Raw genomic sequence first — 20,612 nt, 5'->3', positions numbered from 1 at the left:
CAGGGCATGTCCCTCCCCTCTCTGAGTCTCATCTCCTCCCCGGGACAGAGATACAGGTTGTCTTGTGTGCTTGCAGGCTACTGTAAGGCTAACCTGAGAGCGTACCAGCCTAGCGTCTGGTATGCGGGGTGGGGTGTTTGGGGGTCATGAGCCTCAGGGCCGGGTCCTCCATATGGGAAGAAGGACAGACAGCCCTCTCTCCCCGTTTCGTCCCTCCTGCCTCCAATCCTCCCTCCCCACCAGCCTCTCATCTGGTCTCTGCAGCTCCTTTGCTGGCTCTGCTCTCTCCCTTCTGCTTCCCTTGCAGTTTAAGATGAGACTTTATCGCTTGTGTCTTGAGGACATGGACGTGACATGCCGGCGTCTTTGCATATTTCTCCCCTGCCAACCTCAGCCCCCGTGTGGCTGCAAGAGCAGGACTCGGTCTGCAGTAGATGCACGGAGGGCGGGTCCTGCTCCTCATGCAGCTGTGCAGACCTGCAGCTACCCAGGAGGGACTTCCTTCCTTTCCATTTGTACCTTTGGCCTCCTAAATGCCCTGTACTAGATATGGCCTCTCCTCTTTGCTGTGTTGCTCAAGATTCTAATTAAGTGGAAAAGGCTTTTACTCCTTAGAATTCTCCGGTTATGAATAATGATACTGGCTCATAAATGAAAATTGCTTTTCTATTTAAATTCTGGTTTTTTTTTTTTTTTTTTTTGGTTTAAAAAAAAGAAGGTAGGAAACCAGGGCTCTTGGGTCATTTGCAAGTTATTAATTTCAAGCGGAGCTCTTAGCTAGCTTATTAACAGTGAGGGTATTACAGCTGAGTTAAATGGCTGGGATATTAATTACCTTGCAGGCTTTTATGTATGGAGTAATGGCTTATTTCCATGCTGGTGGGTGGTCTAGGTGGGAAACCATGACTCCCCTTCTGGGAAGCATGAGAGGAAGTGGGTCCCGGTGGGATGTTCCTTTGGTAGATACTGAGTCCCCAAAACTGGTGCTGGGACCCTTTCCCTGGGGTCTACAGGATTCTGGAGTGAGGTGGCTGGACACGCCATAGTTCCTGAGCCAGGAGAGTGCACACTTCCTCCCAACACGCAGGACTATATCGCCTCGGCCCTCACCTCCACTGGGGCCAGGCCAAGTGGAAGCGGGTTGACAGGGTGGCAGGAGATATTTTGGTCAGTCCAGCATTTCTAAAATCTTGGTTATTTCATCTCTGTTTTGGCCATATCGACATCCTGCCTGTTCCATTATTTACTGACTATTTTTTATTTCCATTGACTCACTTTTAAAAAACTAAAGTTAGTTTAAAGGGAAACTTTATATCACCTCCATAAATGGGAAACCAGCATCCCTAGTCATAAATTCAAAGCAACATAAAAATGAATACATGACTATTAAAATAAAATGTCTATTCTTGTACCACCTGAAGGAACTCCCACATGGGCAGTGGTGCATTTGCCTCATGGAGGAAAACCTCGATCAGTTGACCCTGACCTCACGGCTGTTGCAGCCCCAGGGTGGGAGTCAGGGGTTGGGTGAGGGGGAAGGTGACCAACCCAGAAGAACCAGTGCTTTCCGGGTCCTTCCAAAGGAATGCGGCTAAAGCTACAAGGCTCTAAGGAAAAAGGTAGATCTGAGAAGTTTCTGTATAGTTTGAACTTTGGGGAACAGCCTGTAAATGATATGCAAATTCCATGCCAGCCAGCATTTCTTCTCGAAGGCCAATCACTCAGGTGTGTTGGGCTGGCCGTGTGGCTAGCCTGGCTGTGGCTCTCGCTCTCAGCTGGTCCCTGGGTTCCCAGCAGCCACAGCAGGAGTGAGGGGACTGTCCAGAGAGCACTGGCCTGCAAGTTTTGATGGAGGAAGCCAGGTTCTGCTGCTATATTGCTGTGTGACCTTGGACAGACCAGTGGGCCTCTCTGGATCTCTGTTTCTTCATCTGTACCTGAGGGGGTTGAACAAGGTGCATCTAGGGACCCTGTGATGGTCTGTCTATTTTATGTGTCAACTTGGCAGGGCTACAGTGTCCAGATAAGTGGTCAAACATTATTCTGGATGTTTCTGTGAGGGTATTTTGGGATGAGATTAACACTTAAATCAGTGGACAGTGGGTTTTGAGTAAAAGCAGATTGCTCTCCATAATGTGGGTAGGTCTCATCCAACTAGTTGAAGGCGTGAATAGAACAAAAGCCTGACCTCTGGGTCGGCAGACACTTTTGGACTCGAACTTCAGCGTGGGCTCTCCTCTGCGTCTCTAGCCTGCTGGCCCATCCTGCAGATTTCGGACTTGCCAACCAATTCCTTAAATAAATCTCTCTCTCTATATATATACACATATCCTATTAGTTCTGTTTCTCTGGAGAACCCTGACTAACACAGACCCCTCTGTGGCCATTGGCCCCCCTCTGGCATCAGGCAGAACAGATAGATGCTCAGGGAAAGACAGTGGCTGGTCTCCATTCCCCTCAGCTTTTCTGCTACCCTTGTGTGAATGTAATAGAACTCAGCTTGAAGTGGCTTAAACGGGCGAGGGGGTGTATCAGCTCACACCGCTGGGGCCCAGTGGTAAGCCAGCCCCATAGCTGGACTCAGCCTCTCAGTGGTCATGGTGATTATTTCCCATCACTCCACTCTCTTCCATTCCTGGTGTTGGTTTCGACTGGAGGATGGCTTCCTTCATGGTGGCAAAAGGTCCACACCATCCCAGCCACATTTCCCAGCATAGAAGGAGAAAGATGTCTGCCCAGAATTCCAGCAAAAGTTCTTGGCCCCACATGGGCTGACTGGCCAGAGGGGCAACATGAACAGCTGGGCTCAGACCTGGTTTGTGGAAACCAAGCACCATGGCCAGTGGTGTGGGATGACCTTATGGCGAGCGGGTCGGGGCTGGGGTGGGGCTGGCCTCATGCAAGCAGGGTGTTTGGGGGCCCGTATGGATGCTGAGCTCAGGGGGAGCCCTGCGTGTCCAGGCACACCCTGTTCCCTACTCTCCCTAATGCTTCCTTTCCTTTCTTCTCTTCTCTTACACCTCTCCCTCCCCTCTCCTCCCCTTTCTCCCACCAACTCCCCTTTACCCCCTTCCCACACCCTTTCCTCCCCGGTGGTCACAGGTTGCAGCTCCACCCTGGTCAGCTGCCCAGTTACCTACTGGGAGACTCTGATGTGTCCCTATTGTATCTGCTCAGCATCATTGCTCCCTCTTCTTCTGGTGGCAGACCCCCCTCCTTTGGGAGAACATTCCCCTTGCCACTTCATCTAGTTGTGGGAGCTTTTCATCACTGGACCCCTTTCTGCTTAACGAGAGCCCATGAGATCCAGGCTGAGCCAATCTCTTCTCTGGGGTTTTGCATCTTCTCCTTTGTCTAAAGTTGCTTATTGGGATGATGTCAGCTGGAGTTTTGCTCTCCCATGCAACATGGAGGGAGCTGTGTGCAGGACAGAGAGAGAGAGATATGAGGTTGAAGGACGTTGTTTAGTCCCTGGATCCAGCTGTGTCTGAAGCCAAATCTACCATACTTGGACTTTTCAGTTACTGGAGCTGCTGAGCACCATTTCCTCACAAACTAGCTTGGATTGGACTTCGGTTCTTGGTGACTAAAGGTGCCTGACTGACATACCCACTTTCATTCCTTTATTGATCTCATCAGCACATATTCAACACTTCCTTCAGGCCAGGTGATGCTGAAAGGTGGGTATTATTACGGTCCCTATGTCATAGGTGGGGAACAGAAGCATGGGGAATTTCAGCAACTTCCCCAAGGTCATTCACTTAGTGATGGTGGAGCTGGGACATCTGTCGTGGACTCTCTGCGGCTCTGCTCACGTCTTCTTACTCCAGAACCCAGATGGGCGAGGCAGCCACCATCTTGAATGTAGTAAGCCTCCTTGGCACCGAGTTCTGGAGGGTTTCCTTATGCACTTCACTTCAGCTTATACCTCATTGGCCCAAAGTGGCTGCATGGCCCCACACCACACCTGGGGGCCTGGAAGAGAAGGGCTGGGACGGTGTGGGGGGAGGTACTAATGACCACCAAGCACCTAGAACTTAAAGAATATGCAACAGAAGTCTGCTACTCCCGGGACCCTGGCCTTCTTCATCTTGGTGGATGGAGGCATCTCTACCCACCCCTACGCCTCCTCCCCAGCCAGCCCACTGGGGGCATGAGCAGTGGTATCTTCCCATGGCCATGGCTGGTCTTGTCCCCAGACTGTTCTTCCTGCTTCCCTGGCTCCCTTCCTGTTGCTTACTCTCCAGAGCAGCCAAAAGGATCTTGTCTTTTTTGGGTTTTCAAAAAAACCTATGATTCATGTAACATAAAAATCACCATTTTAAAGTGTATAATTCAGTGGTTTTCATATAGTCACTATGTGGTGCAACTGTCGCAACTAATCCCAGAACATTCCACCCCCCAGAAAGAAATCCTGTAACCCATTAGCAGTCGGTCCCTACTCCCCCTTCCCCCAGCCCTGGACAACCATGAGTCTGCTTTCTGTCTCTATTGGTTGGCCTATTCTGGATATTTCACATAATTGGGATCCTACAATATGTGGCCTTTCCTACAATTTCTTTCACTTGGTATGTTAAAAGTTATAGGGGTGCATAGTATTTCATTCCTGTTTGTGGCTGAGTAATATTCCACCCCGTGGGGAGGCTGCATGCTTTTAATCAAAAGATCCCACCCCACTGCTGCCCACAGTTATCTAATGGATCCTGCTTGGCGGTCAGAGTGAAGCCCACACTCTGCCCCTGGCCCCAGGCTCTGCGTGGCCGGGACCCCTGTGTCTCTGACCTTGTGTGGCACTCCCGTCCTTTATCCACCGTGTTCCTGCCACACTGGCCTCCTTCCCTACCCTTGCACTGGCCACACTCACACCAGCCCCGGGGCCTTTGTGGTGGCTGATACCCTCTGTCTAGAAAGTTCTCACCCCAAATCCTGTTTCATTTGTTTGTTTTTACTTTTTTCCCCCTTTCAAACAGATACAATAGGAGAGAAGATAATGAACCTCCACCCTATCCATCACCCAGATCCAAGGATTATTAATTCATGACCAATCAGTCTTGTTTTATTTATAACCCTACCCACTTGCCCTATGGGGTTTTTGTGAGGCAAAACTCAGGCATGTTGTCGTTTAATCTGTAGTTATTTTAGCATTAGCTCCAAAAGATAAAAAGACTCTTTACCAGAAACCTAACCCCAACACTATTATCACACCCAAGAAATAAGCTCTATTTTCTTAATATCATCTGACATCTAGGACATGGATAAATTTCCCCCATTGGCCCATACGTTTTTTTCTTTTGCCAATGTTTTAATTTATTTTTATTGAGTTTTCACTTGGGACACCGTGGATTCCTGCCTGTCTCCAGATTCAGGTGACTTTTTTTTTCCCCTTAAGATTTATTTATTTATTTTAGAGAGAGAAAGAGAGCGGTGGGGAGGGGCAGAGGGAAAAGGGGAATCTCAAGCCAACTCCCTGCTGAGCGCAGAGCCAGATTCGGGGCTCCATCTCACGATCCTGAGATCATGACTTGAGCCAAAATCAAGAGTCGATTGCTTAACCGACAGCCATCCAGGCACCCCTGCTCTTATTTACTTTTTTTTTTTTAAGATTTTATTTATTTATTTGAGAGAGAATAAGAGAGAGTGGGGGGAGCAGCAGAGGGAGAGGGAGAAGCAGACTCCCCTCCAAGCAGGGAGCCTGATGTAGGACTCGATCCCAGGACCCCAGGATCATGACCTGAGCCGAAGGCAGATGCTTAACCGACTGAGCCACCCGGACGTCCCTGTACTTATTTGCTTTTAAATGTAAGCACACCCCCACGATTTCTTAGATAAATGGCAGCCTGTTGTATGCATCTTTCCACCCCAGCTTTCCACTCAATGGTGTGTCCTTGACAACAGGCACTGCGTAGTGGGGTACACTTCTCCTCCTGTTCCTGCTTATGGCTGCATGGCGCCCCACCACCCACGCCCCTACTGATGTTATCTGGGTCATTTCCAATCTTGTTTTTATAGAGTTGCGGTGAATAGCTTGTACGGACACATTTTCATGTTTTCGCCGGTGTATCTGTTATGGCAGATATTGTCTTGACTACTTTTCTTCTTGTCCTTCAGGATTCGGCGGGGATGACTGTCACCCCCTCAGAGCAGTCATCCTTGATCAGCCCCTCCACCCTCCACCCCCCGCCCAGTTCCCACTGAGTCTATCCTTCACCCTGTATTGTTTCCTTCTGTCTTGCCCAGGGGATGCCTGTACTGTTCCCTCTCCCACAGAGGAAGCTCCCACAGGCCAGGGACTTTTTCTTATGTTCCTCTTGGAGACCCAAAGCTCCATATCTGGCAGAGGGATTGAGGGGGTTCCCAGATGTGGGACTGTCAGTCTTCAAACCAGCACAGCCTGGGTGTACTGGGAAGATTCGGTTACCCTACTTGTCATATAGTAGGTGCTCATTAAATATTTATTGAGTTAATACATATAAACTGGAGGTAGACATGTCTTGTTTAACCAATACAACATCTAATGACATGTATTTTGATATTAATAACCCTTACGAACTTGAGTATCTCCTATGAAAACCTGGATTCCTGCTTTCTGAAAAGATCAGATGATCTCACATCCCGGAGCCTACATTCCCACAAGGCAGCTGTCAGCTGGGGTAGAATTTTGGCCATCTGTCTAGATGGCGCCGACTCCCCACAGCACCCTCCGCTCGCATTCCACTCAACTTCTGACCCGCTCAGCCGTGGCAGGTGTTTGGGGTTTTGCGGCTTAGGGGCCCAGTGGTTGGAGGCACAAACTTTGGAACCAGACAGCTTTGGATTCAGGTCGGGGCCAGGACACCTACTAGTTTGCAGCCTTGGCTGGTCCCCCGGCTCTCTGGGCCTCAGTGTCCTCCATGCCATCTCTTTCTACCTTCCTCGGGGTGACAGTGTTTCTAGACACTCCTGTTACAATGTGAAGGTCTTACCAGGTGGGAAATCAGAGCACCCTGGAGGGCCTAGTGTTTCTCCACTCCCCCTCCATGGCCTAGCAGGAACGCTGAGCTCAGTGCTGGTTCAGCCAAGGCGGGGGGCTGTGTAAGATCTGGTGTGCCCCAGGCTAGTGGCAGGGGCAGGACCCCCAGTGTGGGGGTTACCACGGTGATCACCCCATAAGATGGGTGCGAGGGTGCAGGATCTGGAGACCAGGGGAAGAAGGGAGAAGAGGCCCAGATGAAAGTCTCTCTGGCAGAGGATGGAGAGCTAAGCTGATGCCCTTCCGGGGCTCTGATCCCTCTTCAAATGCAAATCCCTTGGGAGGGAAAAGTGGAAGATTTGAGGCCCTGGCAGCCTGAAACTAGTGACTCAGACTCTCTCTCCCCTCAGTTCCCATTCACACACTCTGTGGCCATGTGGGTGTTGCATCTCAAGGCAAGCCTCCAAGCTCCGGCCCCCCTCTCGCTGTTCATCTGGGGCGAGAGCTGAATGACGCACAATTCTGTGCTCAGGCTTCCTCTCAGAAACCCCTCCTCCCTTCCCAGATGAGCTGTCTCCTCTTCCAGGAAGTCTTCTAGGAATGCTGCCTCCACCATCCTGGCGGGGCACCCACTGTGCTCCCTGAGCCTGTGTTTCCCTCATCAGAACTTGGCTCCTCCCCTGTGACTGCCGTGCTTACTTGTTTCTCTAGTAGTGTTGAGAATTCCTCGGGCACACGTCCGCCTTGTCTGCCTGCATATAGTGAATGCGAATGAAAGTGTGTGAATGAATGAAGACACGGTTCACGACTGCACCATGTGAGTTAAGCCGGGGCTGCTGTGATGGTGGGAGGGGTGCGGGGGTGATTGAGGGAGAAATCAGAGAAGAAGAGGGATTTCTCCGGCTTGGATAGGGGCTTGCCTGCCAAAGCCCACCCGCTCGGCAGCCCTGCAAAGTCATGCCCGGTTTGCTGCCCTTACAGCTCATGACCAGCGTGGGCGGGGATGTCCTCTGTTGGGGTAATTAATGGTGGGGTGGGCAGCTGAGAATCCCCCCAGAGACTGAGGCCTCAGATTGCTCCTTGAAAAGTGGCCCAGGGAGGGGTGCTGGGCTGGGGGAAGGAGAGGAAGCCCATGTGTGTATGTGTGTGTGTGTCTGTAGTTGGAGCCCTGGTCCCACCAGTCATGGCTTATTCAGGACCCGATCGCAGAGTGCCTCATGGGTGGATGAGTATGTCAGGGGCATACCTTCTCCTCTTCCCCTGGCCATGTTCCAGTCTCTTGTCTTTTGCCCCAAACCTGCTTAACTAGGGTACAGGGCGCTGGCCACTTGGCATCCTCCAGCCCGCCAGCAGAGGACCACAGCAGACCCGGTCACCTTGAGCCAAGAAAGATGCTTGGAGGTGGGGTTGGGGACTTCCCTTGAGTGAGTGCCCTTTGCTGGGAACTTATCCCTGCGGTCTAACCCATATCAAATATGCTGCATGAACGGTTGCTTCCCCAGTGAACTTGCCCTTGACCGGGCTATTAGGTCCACAGCTGTGCAGCTCTGCTCTGCCCAGATCAGCTGCTGTCAGCCAGCCAGCTGTATGGGGGAAATATGGCAGGCTTTTCCCCTTTCCTTTCCCCCTTTCTCTCCATCGAATTGAAAAAGAGTGGTCATAAATGTGGCAGGTTCATTAACTAGAAAATACACTCCAAACCACACAAATGAAATTCAACTGACTGGCAAAATAACATTTTTTATTGCTTTGCTCTTCATGGGTGAAAGGGAGGTCTTTGTCTTTGTCTTTGTGTGGTCCTGAGTGTCTTCATCATAGGCCTGGCAGCCCCTGTTGGGGTTGATCAATAGTGGTTCTAAAATGTTGCCCCTTGGGGTGGCCCAGCCCGGCAGGATTTGCCCACAGCTAACAGGGCCCCCGGGGAGGACAGGGGTGGGGGTGTGAAGCCGAGGCCCAGGGAGGTTCAGTCCCTTCTCCAAGGTCACACTAGCTCTTTGGGCCTATGAACTTTTAAGGATCCTGCAAAAATATCTGAGAGCTTGAAATATTTATTGGCTACAAAATGGGAAAAGAAAACTGTGAAATCGAAATTAATAAATGTTAAATGTCTACAAAATGTAACGTTGGGTCAACTGCATTAATTACTACATTAGGTATTCATAAAAGTGTCCTTACTTATGAAAGCAATTTGTCAGCTACATTTTCTCACTTGGTAAGAAATCCCGGGTAAGCCGGAGAATGGATGAGAAGGAAGGCAAAGCCAACTGCCAGTTAAATCAGTGCCTGGTAGCCAAACACTTCCAAGATAATAAAAATAATAAAATAATAAAAATCCCGTAGAAAATTGTTGGCAAAAATGTTATATTTAATAGGAGCTGTTGGTGTACTTTGCTCCCATCGAGGGGAGGACTTTAAAAGTCTTCTTGTCTTGGGCGCCTGGGTGGCTCAGTTGGTTAGGCGACTGCCTTCGGCTCAGGTCATGATTCTGGAGTCCCGGGATCGAGTCCCACATCGGGCTCCCTGCTCGGCGGGGAGTCTGCTTCTCCCTCTGACCCTCTTCCCTCATGCTCTCTATCTCTCATTCTCTCTGTCTAATAAATAAATAAAATCTTTAAAAAAAAAAAAGTCTTCTTGTCTTGGGCGCCTGGGTGGCTCAGTCGGTTAAGAGTCTGCCTTTGGCTCAAGTCATGATCCCGGAGTCCTGGGATCAAGTCCTGCATCAGGCTCCCTGCTCAGTGGGGAGTCTGCCTCCCCCTCTACCCTTCCCCCCAGCTCATGCTCTTGCTTTCTCTCTCTCATGTTGTCTCTCTCTCTCTCAAATAAATTAAAAAAAAAAAGTCCTCTTGTCTTGGGCCTAGCCTGGGTCTGGGGCCTGCCCTTTCCCATTCGTGGAGCCTCAGCGAGGGCCTTCCTAACTCTTACCTCCAGTCATCCCTCACCGTAGCTGAGGGAGGGGTTTTAGCAGAGACAGGAAGGAGCCCAGCAGAGCCCCTCCTGCCCCTCTGATTCTGTCACCAAGATCCCTCTGCGGGGCTGGTTGCCATTTCCCCATTAGGAAAAGCCCCCTGGAGTCTGGGAACACAGCTGGAGGCCCACAGCCTGGACAGTGTGGGGATTAAAGCCACAGGCTTGACTGGGGAGCAACCCGAGGGTTGGATCCGGCCCTGGCTGGGCAGAGGCATTGTAGAACTGGCCGAAGAAGGACACCTATGACTGGCCTCGTAGCCCATATCTGGTCCAACATCCGATCTTAGCTGGCTCTGCCACAAGGAGCTGTGTGACCTTGAGTGAGACACTCTCCCTCTCTGGGCCCCAGTCCTTCTCTTGACAGCTGAGGGTGTTGGAGCATCCCTTTGAAGTTTGAGAGCAAGAAGAGGTCTGTTAATGTAATCTCTCTGTTTTATAACTGAAAAGATTGAGGCTCAGAGAAGGGAAGGGGTCTGTCCGAGGTCACATGGGGAGACAGGATGGCAGCGAGGCCAAAATCTACTTCTGATTCCGACCCTGCCATCACCCTTCCCACTTGCATCCCCACTTCCTCTCCCACGGGACCAAGAGACCCAGCCCCTGTGGGGACCCAAGCATCCGGGGCCTCAAGCCATTGAGAGCAGGTGATCAAGTCATTTCCCCAAAAGGCTCTCACCCCATCCTTTCCCCACCCCTGACGGAGCACTGGACTTGGAATCAGAAATCTGGACTTTAGACCCCTTCTCCCCATGTAACGGATGTGTGACCTTGGACGAGGTGCTTAACCTGATTCTCAGTTTTTAATCTATAAAAAGAGGCAGAGACAGGCTCTGCTCACCCCGCGGGTGGCAACAGCTACCAGCAGCCATTTCCCTGGGTCCAGACTCCCTCTGGAGGAGGCACCCCCTGCCCACCCAGGAGAGATGTCATTAAACCTATGATTTGTCACACAGAAACCACTCCACCTGGAGAGAGACCACAAGAGCCCGTGCCTTTCAGGGCTCCTGGTGCCGGGAGGTACAAATACCATCCTGCACACCCCTCCCCCTCCCAGGGGCCCAGGAACCCACCTGCTGTTATTGCTGCCAATAACTCTGACTCTTGCCTGCCCCACCCCCACCCTTAGCACCCTTCACCCCCCTGGAGAACCTGAAGGGTCCAGAGTCTCTGAACGTGGCCAGGAACATCCTGATTGGGGTCTTTGCTGGACTGTGCTCCTGGCTCCCTGGAGAACCTGAAGGGTCCAGAGTCTCTGAACGTGGCCAGGAACATCCTGATTGGGGTCTTTGCTGGACTGTGCTCCTGGCTCCCTGGAGGAGGGGTTGCTGAGAGGTGGGGCCCTTGGCTAGTGCCCGGGCACCTGGGCATACCTTTCCTTGGTGTGGTGGGGGTTGTAGTGAGCAACAACGTGTTTCCGGCCTTTAGCCAGTTGACTCTGGAGAATGTTCCAGATAACATTGAACACAGGCTCCCCTGAACCAAACAATCTGGGAGGAAAGAAAATTGGGGCTGAAATACTGGGGAAACATGAAGTGTCCTCTTTCCTCCATCTCTACCTCGTTCTAAAAAGGATTCAAAGATGAAATCATAACGAATATGGGTATTTCTCAAGCACTGATGTGCCAGGCCCCATACCGAGCATTTTACATGGATTATCTTATTTGATCTTCACCACAGCCCTATGGGAGTAGGTACTATTCATTATCCCCATCTTACGGATGGACAAGCTGAACCTCCGGTGACTGGCCTAAGGCCAGGCAGCTAGGAAGTAGCAGTGCAGGGATTGGGAGGTGGATCGGGGTGCTAGAGCCCCGGCCCGCCTAACCTCTAAGTCACACTGCCCTTGCCAACACTTTGCCATCACTGCCCTGGGAACTGAGGCTCTTCTTGGGACCCTCCGGTTGGCCACCTCCTCTTCTGTGTCTCCTGCTCCCCGGAATTGGGCCTGACAGGTACAGAGGGGATCCAGCTGACCTCCCACTGGCTCTTTTCTGCAAGAGGGTCAACTTCCCGAGGCTCTTGACACTCAGTGCAGCGTGCTCCCCAGTTCAGCGCTTGCCGGCAGGGAGCCAGGGAGAAGCAGAGATCAGGAGCCAGAAGCCTGTGGCTTGAGGCCAAGTGGGGGTGCTCTAGGAGAGGGCCATGGGGTTAATGGAAAATCTGTCCCTGCGCATGTTGGCAACAACACCGCTGTGAGGATCACTCCGCCTGAGGCCCTCTGGCCCTGCCCTATTGACTCCATTGAGTGCCATCGATCGGCAGGGGCTCCGTAAGAGCCAAGGGGCAGGAGAATTGATGCATGAGGGCCTGGTGGGGCTGTCCCTGTGGAGCAGAGGGAAGAGTGCGGCTTGGATTGAGGCCTCAGCCGGGACCCCGATGACATTTCAGACCTCTATCTGCAGAAGGGGAGAGGATACCCTCCTAGGAGATCACGTGCTGGGGAGCCTGCCTTTGTGGTGTCTTCTCTATCCCTTGTTCAAGGACCACTGGACTGAGTTTCCTGGGGCACAGGCTCTGCCCCTCCCCCCGCCCCCGCTGGCCTGTGTGGCCAGCGCTTTTCTCTGGGTTTCTTTGCCACCTGTTCAGAACCTGCTGTGGCTACCAGCTCCCTCTTGTGCCAATCTACACGCACTCCTTCTCACTCTTCACGCCCTTCTCAGGGTGCTCATCCAGATCCCCGTCTCTAACTCCGAACACTTTCCTGACTTCCAGATCCACAGGTCCTCCTGCCTATTGGGCATCCCCACCTGGACAACCCCACACCCCTCAGACTCAACAAAGCCAAGCAGGACTTGCCATCCTCCTTCTGTAACCTCCCTACCAGCAGCTTTCTGGGCTACAAGTCTCCCCATTCCAGTCAATGGCAGAGACACACGCTTGATCAACACACAAGCAAACTGAGTGTTTCAGATGGTGTTCCGTGAGATGTAGGGAGCCAGGGGGATAAGGTCATGGAAGTGACTGGGAGTGCGGTTTGGTGGTCAAGGGCAGCCTGTCTGAGAAAGCACATTTGATCTGAGAGCCAGATGATAAGAAGGAGCTGGTTTTGCAAGGGTCTGGAGAGAGTTTTCTGAGCAGGGGACATATTAAGTGCAAAGGCCCTGGGGTAGAAGCAAAGAGGCTGGAGTCTTGGAAGCAAGAGGAGATCCTGTGTAGGGTGTGCGTGGTGGGTAACGTGGAATGAGCAGATGGTCAGAGAAGTCAACAGGCAAGGAGTTTGAAGGAGCCACTGAAGACCTTTAAGCAAGGGAGGGGTGGTCATATCTGATTTATATTTTTAAAAGATCCCTCTGTCTGCTGAGTGGGCAGGGATGTTGGAAGCATTTAGGGAGTTGACTTGGAAAGCAATTTAGGGACTGGGACGTACAAAGAAGCATATTTTAGGATATGTTTTGGAGACAGAGCCCACAGGACTTGCCAGTTGGGTGCCAGGGGTGGGCAAACCGTGAATACAAGATGGGCTTTTGGTGTGAGCAACTGAAATGGAGCCCGTGCCCTTGGGCTTGAACAGGAGGAAAGAGCAGGGGGGTAGAGGGAAATCGGGATTTCTGTTTTGAATTCCCATCCTAGTAACAATTTTAAGTGGGCAGCTGGATGAATGAGGCTGGAGCCCAGGGGAGCTGTTGGGGCCAGAGATGAGGGTATTAGTGGATAAACCTGAGTCCAAGCTCCCAACTTTGTGCTCTTGTTAGGCCACTAACGTCTCTGCTTCCCATTGAGCTGTGAACTCCCTGAGGGCAGAATTGGCTCTTATTATTGTTCTATCCCCAGTGCTTTGGGGCAGAAGGCACTCAGTACATTGCTAAGGAATGAATAAAAAGCGCAAATATCTATTTCATGTATTTGTTAAAAAATATTTGCTAAGCCCTTACTGTGTGCCTGGCTCTGTCCTGGGTGCTGGAAATGCAATCGTGAGTGAGAGCGTTCATGCCCTCTGGGAACGTAGACTTCAGTGGCTGAGACAGGCCATAACCAATGAATATATAATGCAATGAGGAACAGGGACAAGAACTAGGAAAAAATTAAGCAAGATAAGAAGATAAAGAGGACTGGGAATGTTTTTGAGAGGGTCTTTGGGGGAGGTCTCTGAGGAGATGACCTTTGCATAGAGACCTGAGTGAATGAAAGGTAAGCTGTATGGATATTTTGGGGGAAGAGCATGCAGGCAGGAGGAAGAGTGTGAGCAGAGGCCCTGAGGTTGTAACACAGATGTCCTTGTGCTGGAGGCTAATGGCACTTCGGGGCTAATGAATGTAGGAAAGCATTTTCCTATTTCTCATACTCATGAAAATTCACTGGCTGGAACATTTTTTTCCTTTCCCATAATTTCTAGGTTTAAGAAAGAGCCACAGAGTAGAAGGTCAAAGCCTCTTTTGGGAAAGAAAAAAGGAGAGGCCCCACCATCCCTGGGGCAGGACTCTCAAGCCTCAAGTGTTTGCTCTGGAATCCGTGCCCATCTCCGGGGGCAGGGTATGAGTTAAGTTCAGGGAGACGAAGTACCTTAATGTTAATGCTGTGTAATAACCTAATGGCTTCACGGGGCTATTATCTGGGATCATAGAAGTTGCCTCTGTGATGCACTGCCCAGGGGTGTTGGAACGTTGCTGCTCCAGAAAGCTTTCACCCCAATTATGCTATTTTAGCTTCACAACATTCCCACTTAGAGGTGGGGGACAGAGTGGCACCCCCAGTTTAACAGTATCGACTTCAAGAGGGTGGAGACAGACCTACGGTCAGAGATTCCTAACTCCCCACTCTGGATCTCATTTTCCTCCTTCCCCAACAACCTCCAGGTATTTGGGGGAAACTGAGGTCTCTGTCCTCAGTTTGTACACGTGTAGCATCTGGGGAAGGGGGATGGGGGACAAGGGCCTCCCAACTTCTCAGAAGAAAACACTATTTTGTCTCTTGGTAACTGTGAATCTTTGCAAATGCTCTCCAAACTCATGTTTCCCCCTGGCCATGTCTTTCCAGGAGACTCCGCCCTTGGCTATCGGTCAGCAGCTCGCCTCCCCTCCAGCCCTGCCCTTCCTGTCTCTGGGTCAGAGATCTGGGGAGGCTGGACAAAAGTCCCTGGAGTCCCTGGGTTGGGAGAGATAGTTGTAAGTGATGAAATTCACAACCAGGGACAGAGCCCACCTCTTCTTTAGACTCATTAAGCCACTTACAGCAGCAGGAGCAGGAATAATAATAAGGCATCCATCATAAGCTAAATACTTTTCACACAGTCTCACGATCAACTGTTATTATCCCCATTTCACAGAGGTAAAAACTGAGGCTTGGAGAGGTCAAGAGACCATGAGGGGAGCTGGGAAATGTAGTTTTCCTGTATGCCAAGGAAATGGAAAGGGGATTGGTAAGCACCTAGCCTGTTTCGGCCACACTGCCTTCTAAGACTTCACCGACAGAGCACTGAGATTGAGGTTGTGTTGTTCACTGCTATATTCCCAGGAGCTATCACATTGCCTGGCACGTAGTAGGTGCTCAGTAAATGTGTGCTAAATGAATGAGTGAACAGGGAGATGGCTTCCACTTTGGCCCTGGTTTCTGAGCTTTAGTGTCAGGTTCATGAAACAGAATAAATCTTACTATTGATAAGGTTTGGGGAGTGGTGGTTCTAGAGTTTGCTCTAGAGTTCAAGTTTAACCCCACCTTCACTGACTCGCCAAACATCGCAGGGTGCAGCTGAAATGGCTGCCATGTCAGAGGGCACCCATGCTTCCGGGGACTTGAGGAATGAGCTGCAGGTGTTTGCGGTGAGCAGCTTCCATGTGTGGAGGTGAGTGCCAAGGGGCATGGGTGGGACGCCACACCATCCATCACGTGGGGGCAGTTATAAACAGTAGGGGGAGAATCAAGAGGGTTTCTGAGGGTGCAAAAGCTTCGGAAAGGTGAAAGTCATCCTCCAAATGGTAAAGATCACAGTTAAAACTGAATATGAATACCCATCCGTCCCTGTCCCCAACTCCTACAGCGCAGAGGGACCAAGGTTTAGTGCACGTATCTGGCTACCACTTCAGGCAAAATGGGAAGTGAGGCTTCGCTTGGTTTCCAAGTGAGAGATTGGTTTCTTGGGTCAGGAGGCTGATCCTACTGTCTGGGAGATGTGGGTGCTGCCGGCGACCCTGAAGGGGTATAGGTCTTCGGAGTCTCCCAGTCCTAGGGTTGAAAGCCTACTCTCCCAACTCTTCCCAACCTGTCCCTTCTGCCAGCATTTAGTGTCCCCAAGCCATGGATGCTGGAGTCATTGACAGAGCGAAGTAGCCAGGTTGAGTAGCGTTGGGGAAAAACCTGAGAGGAGGAAGATCTGGGGACATTAAGTTTCAGGGGCTTGGAAAGCATCCAGTTGTAGACAGGTTACAAAGTAGGCATTGAGGAGATACTCAATAGATTCTCCATTAATTTGGGGGGGGGAAATGGAAGACTTTGTAAAGCAGCTCCACTTTCATTAGTGATAATGGTAATAATGAAAATCAAGGGCATCTGGGTGGCTCGGTCGGTTAAGCATCTGACTCTTGATTTTGGCTCAGGTCCTGATCTCGGGGTCGTGAGATCATGCCCTGTGTCGGGCTCCATGCTCAGCGGGGAATCTGCTTATGCCACTACTGAACGTGGTTCTTCCTGTCACAGCTCTTGTCTCTGTAACTCAACCCTCAAGATTACTTGGTTGATGTCTATTTCTCCTGGTGAGCTGTGAGCCCCAGGACAAAACCTGCTTTTCTCCCAGTCATATCTTTACTCCTCACATGGTGGAACTTTATTCGTATTTGCTGAATAAATGAATAAGGAAACCAAACAGTCAGTTTCTCTAAGACCTCTGACAGGCTCCCTCCAGGCCAGGGAGTGGTGGTTCTCATGGGACATCTAGGTTCAAGGGTGACCCACATTAGACACAGAGGGAGGGCCTGAGGACCCTGGTCTCCCACTGCTTCCTGACGACTCCTTCTCCTTCTTTTGAAAGTCAGTTATCTGCTGATTATAAACTGCTGTGTAACAAACTGCCCTCAAACTTAGTAGCTGTTTTAGTCAGTGTTCTCCAGGAAAACAGAACCAATAGGATATATATATATATGTAAAGAACACACACACACACACACACACATATATGATTTATTTATAGGACTTGGCTCATGTGATTATGGAGACTGAGAACTCCCACCATCTGCTGTCTGCAAGCTGGAGAAACAGGAAAGCTGGTGGTAATGTTCTGTTGAGTCCAAAGGCCTGAGAACCAGGGGAGCCGATGGTGTAAGTCTGAGTCCAAAGGCCCAAGAATTGAGGGGCCGTTGGTGTAAGTCCCAGTCTGAGCCTGAAAGCCCATGAACCAGGAGCACCAACATCTGAGGCAGGAGACAATGGATGTCCTAGCTCAAGCAAAGAGGGGAAATTGGCCCTTCCTCTGCTTTTTTTTCTATTCCTGCTCTAGATGGGTTGGATGATGCTCACTCAGGTCTGCGAGACAATTTTTTTACTCAGATTCAAACACTAATCTCTTCTGGAAATACCCCCCCAGGATTAACATTTCACTGGCTATCCAGTCATCCCTTTTTGTCAAGTTGACAAAAAGATTGACCATCACAAGTGCACCCCTTGTCAACTTGACACCCACACCAATCTCCATAAACCACACTTAATCTCCAAATAAAGACAATCACAAGGTCATAATTCCGCCTAACATGATACAGCTATGCTGCATATGTGCAAAAACACACTACTTCCCCAGAAGAGGAGGCAAAGTCCTTGAGTGCTGTTTACTCTTCTCCTCGATGTCCCACAACTTAAACACTGGGATGTAAAATCAACAATTTGTGAATACTGACATTAAGTCGGAACATCTTATGTTACTTGATAAGGGAATAAGAGAGGAAAGAAAACAAAGATATTTGCTTAATATATGTACATAGACATACAAACATTCACAACAAATAAAGAGGAGATGCTGATGATAATTGCAGTCCTCATTTCTGTCACTGGTCACATGGTCATAATTGGTATTTATAACGACCTTCTTCTACAGCACGTTCTGTATTCCCTTTGCCTTCAGCAAGCATCTCAGCTAGTCTTGGTCTTTTACTTGGTGGGATGACCCAAACCTTCATTCCTGAAGGGTCTGGGCCATTCATAGTGCTGCCTGAATTAGGTTGTTAGAGTTTTCCATTGACTTTAATCACAGGGCAACACTAAGAGATTCTCTAAGGGATCTCCTGGATTCCAGGCATACACTTCCACACTCCACTGTGGAGTAATAGTTCAGTTTCCCCTTGGAAGCCAGGATCAATCACCCCAGCCAGCACTGTGATTCCCTTTTTTGCCCGTTGACTCAGAGGCTTGAAGATCCCAAAGTCTCTGGGTGGCAGTCTTAGCTTCCAGTTCAAAGGGATCATTGTTGTGTCTCCTAAGGGATGACTTTGTCCGTCTGGAACTAAGACCTTTAGCCTAATAGAGCATAAAGTCTCTGGAAGAGGAAACAAAAATTTTGCTAGTGAGTCACTAGGGATGGTGCCACTCCCATTTCCACCCCTCTATTTTGGACTGTGAATCCTACCTACTGGAGAAACAGCACCATATATTGGATGCCGATTCAAAGCATACATAGGCTTTTGGAGACCCTTGCCCCAGCCCTACACAGTATTGCCACCTAGCTGACACTGTAGTGAGTCTTCAAAGGGCCATACCACTGTTCTATCAAGCCAGCTGCTTCAGGATGGTGGGGAATATGATATGACCAGGGAATTCCATGATCATGGGCTCAGTGCCACATGTCTTTTGTTATAAGTTAGTTTCTTGGTCAGGAGCAATGTTGATTGGAATACAATGGCAGTGAGCGAGGCATTCTATAAATCCACCGATGGTAGTTTTGGTAGAAGTATTACATGCAGGGGAGATAAGTTTATATCCAGAATAAGTATCTATTCCCGTAAGGACTAAAATCTGCCCCTTCCATGATGGAAGTGATTCAGTGTAACCAACTTGCTATCAGTAACTGGTTGATACCCTTGGGGAATGGTGCCATACTGGGGGCTCTGTGTTAGTCTCTGCTGCTGGTAAACTAGGCACTCAGCAGTGGCCATAGCCAAGTTGCCCTTGGTAAGTAGAAGTCATGTTGCTGAGCCCATAACAACTTCCATTCCTGCCACCATGGCCATTTTGTTCATGAGCCCATTGGGCAATAACAGGGTGGCTGAGGAGAGAGGCTGACTGGTATCATGGAAGGGGTCATCCTATCCACTTGGTTATTAAAATCTTCCTCTGCTGAGATTACCTTTTGGTGAACATTCATGTGGAACAGAAATATCTTCACATTTTTTTGCCCATTCAGAGAGGACTATCCACATATCTCTTCCTCAAATTTTGTTGTCACCAATTTTTAAGTCACGTTCCTTCCAACCATCCAGCTAAACCATTGGTCACAGCTCGTGAATCAGTATATAGCCACACATCTGGCCATTTTTTCTGCCAAGAAAAGTGGACAACAAGATGCACGGTCCAAAGTTTTGCCCCATTTGTCTGCCCTTTTTAGGAGCTTTTGCTTCACCGTGTCTTCAGGGATGTCCCAGGGAGGAGCTGCCATGCTGTGGCTGTCCACTCTGGGTGGTAAACTGCACGTTGTGCAGAGCCATCCGCAAACCAGGTCTGAGTTCTTCTCTTCCTCTGTCAGCTGATCATAGGGAATTCCCCATGAGGCCATAGGAACAGGCTGGAAGAGAAAGCAGTATAGCAAGAATGGGGACCATGGGCATTTGGGCCATTTCTTCGTTTAACTTACTTGTGCCTTCAGGGCCTGCTTGGCTCTGATCGCATGTATACCACTTCCATTTGATGAGGGAGTGTTGTGCACATACCCAACTTTATGGCTTGGTGGTTCACATGACACCCAGAAATAATGTTTTACCAGCTATCTTGGCATCCCTTAGCCCAGTCAAATTGACGCATAAAATTAATCATCACAGTAACCGAAAACAACCATTTATTATTAACACTCACATTTCTGTGGGTTGACTAGACTCAGCTCACTTGGGGTCTCTCATGTGGTTACAGCCAGATGGTGGCTGGTGTTGGAGTCATCCAAAAGCTTGGCAGGGCTGGATTCCAAGATGGCCTCTTCATGTACATGTTTGGTGCCTCGTTTGAGATGCCCCAGAAAACCCAGAGGTTGTTCAGCAATCTCTCCTTCCTTTTTTTTTTTTAAGATTTATTTATTTGAGAGAAAGAGAGAAAGAGAGAGAGCCAGCGACTGGGGGCGGGGAGTGGCAGAGGGAGAGGATCTTCAAGCAGACTCCCTGCTGAGCACAGAGCCTGACACGGAGCTTGATCTCATGACCCATGAGATCATGACCTGAGCCGAAACCAGGAGTCAGATGCTTAACCAACTGAGCCACCCAGTTGCCCCAATCTCTCCCTCTTTATGCAGCCTCTCCATGTGGCTAGCTTACGCTTCCTCAAAGCATGGAGGACTAGTTGGACTTCTTACATGGTGGCTGGCTTTCCCTGGAATGTTCCAAGAGTCTTAGGTAGAAGTTACAAGGTTTATTGTGACCCAGCCTGGAAAGCCACACAATGTCACTTCCATCATGGTTAATAGCAAATCCCAAGCCTGCTCAGATTTAAGGGGAGGCACCACATAAGGGTGTGAATGTCAAGAGGTGTGGTTACTGGGGGGTCATCTCTGGGGACCAACTACTACAGGGGGGAAGAG

This window comes from Zalophus californianus, chromosome 4 (genome assembly GCF_009762305.2).
Source record: "Zalophus californianus isolate mZalCal1 chromosome 4, mZalCal1.pri.v2, whole genome shotgun sequence".
Classification (NCBI taxonomy): domain Eukaryota; kingdom Metazoa; phylum Chordata; class Mammalia; order Carnivora; family Otariidae; genus Zalophus; species Zalophus californianus.
Note: the sequence above shows the minus strand (reverse complement) of the source record.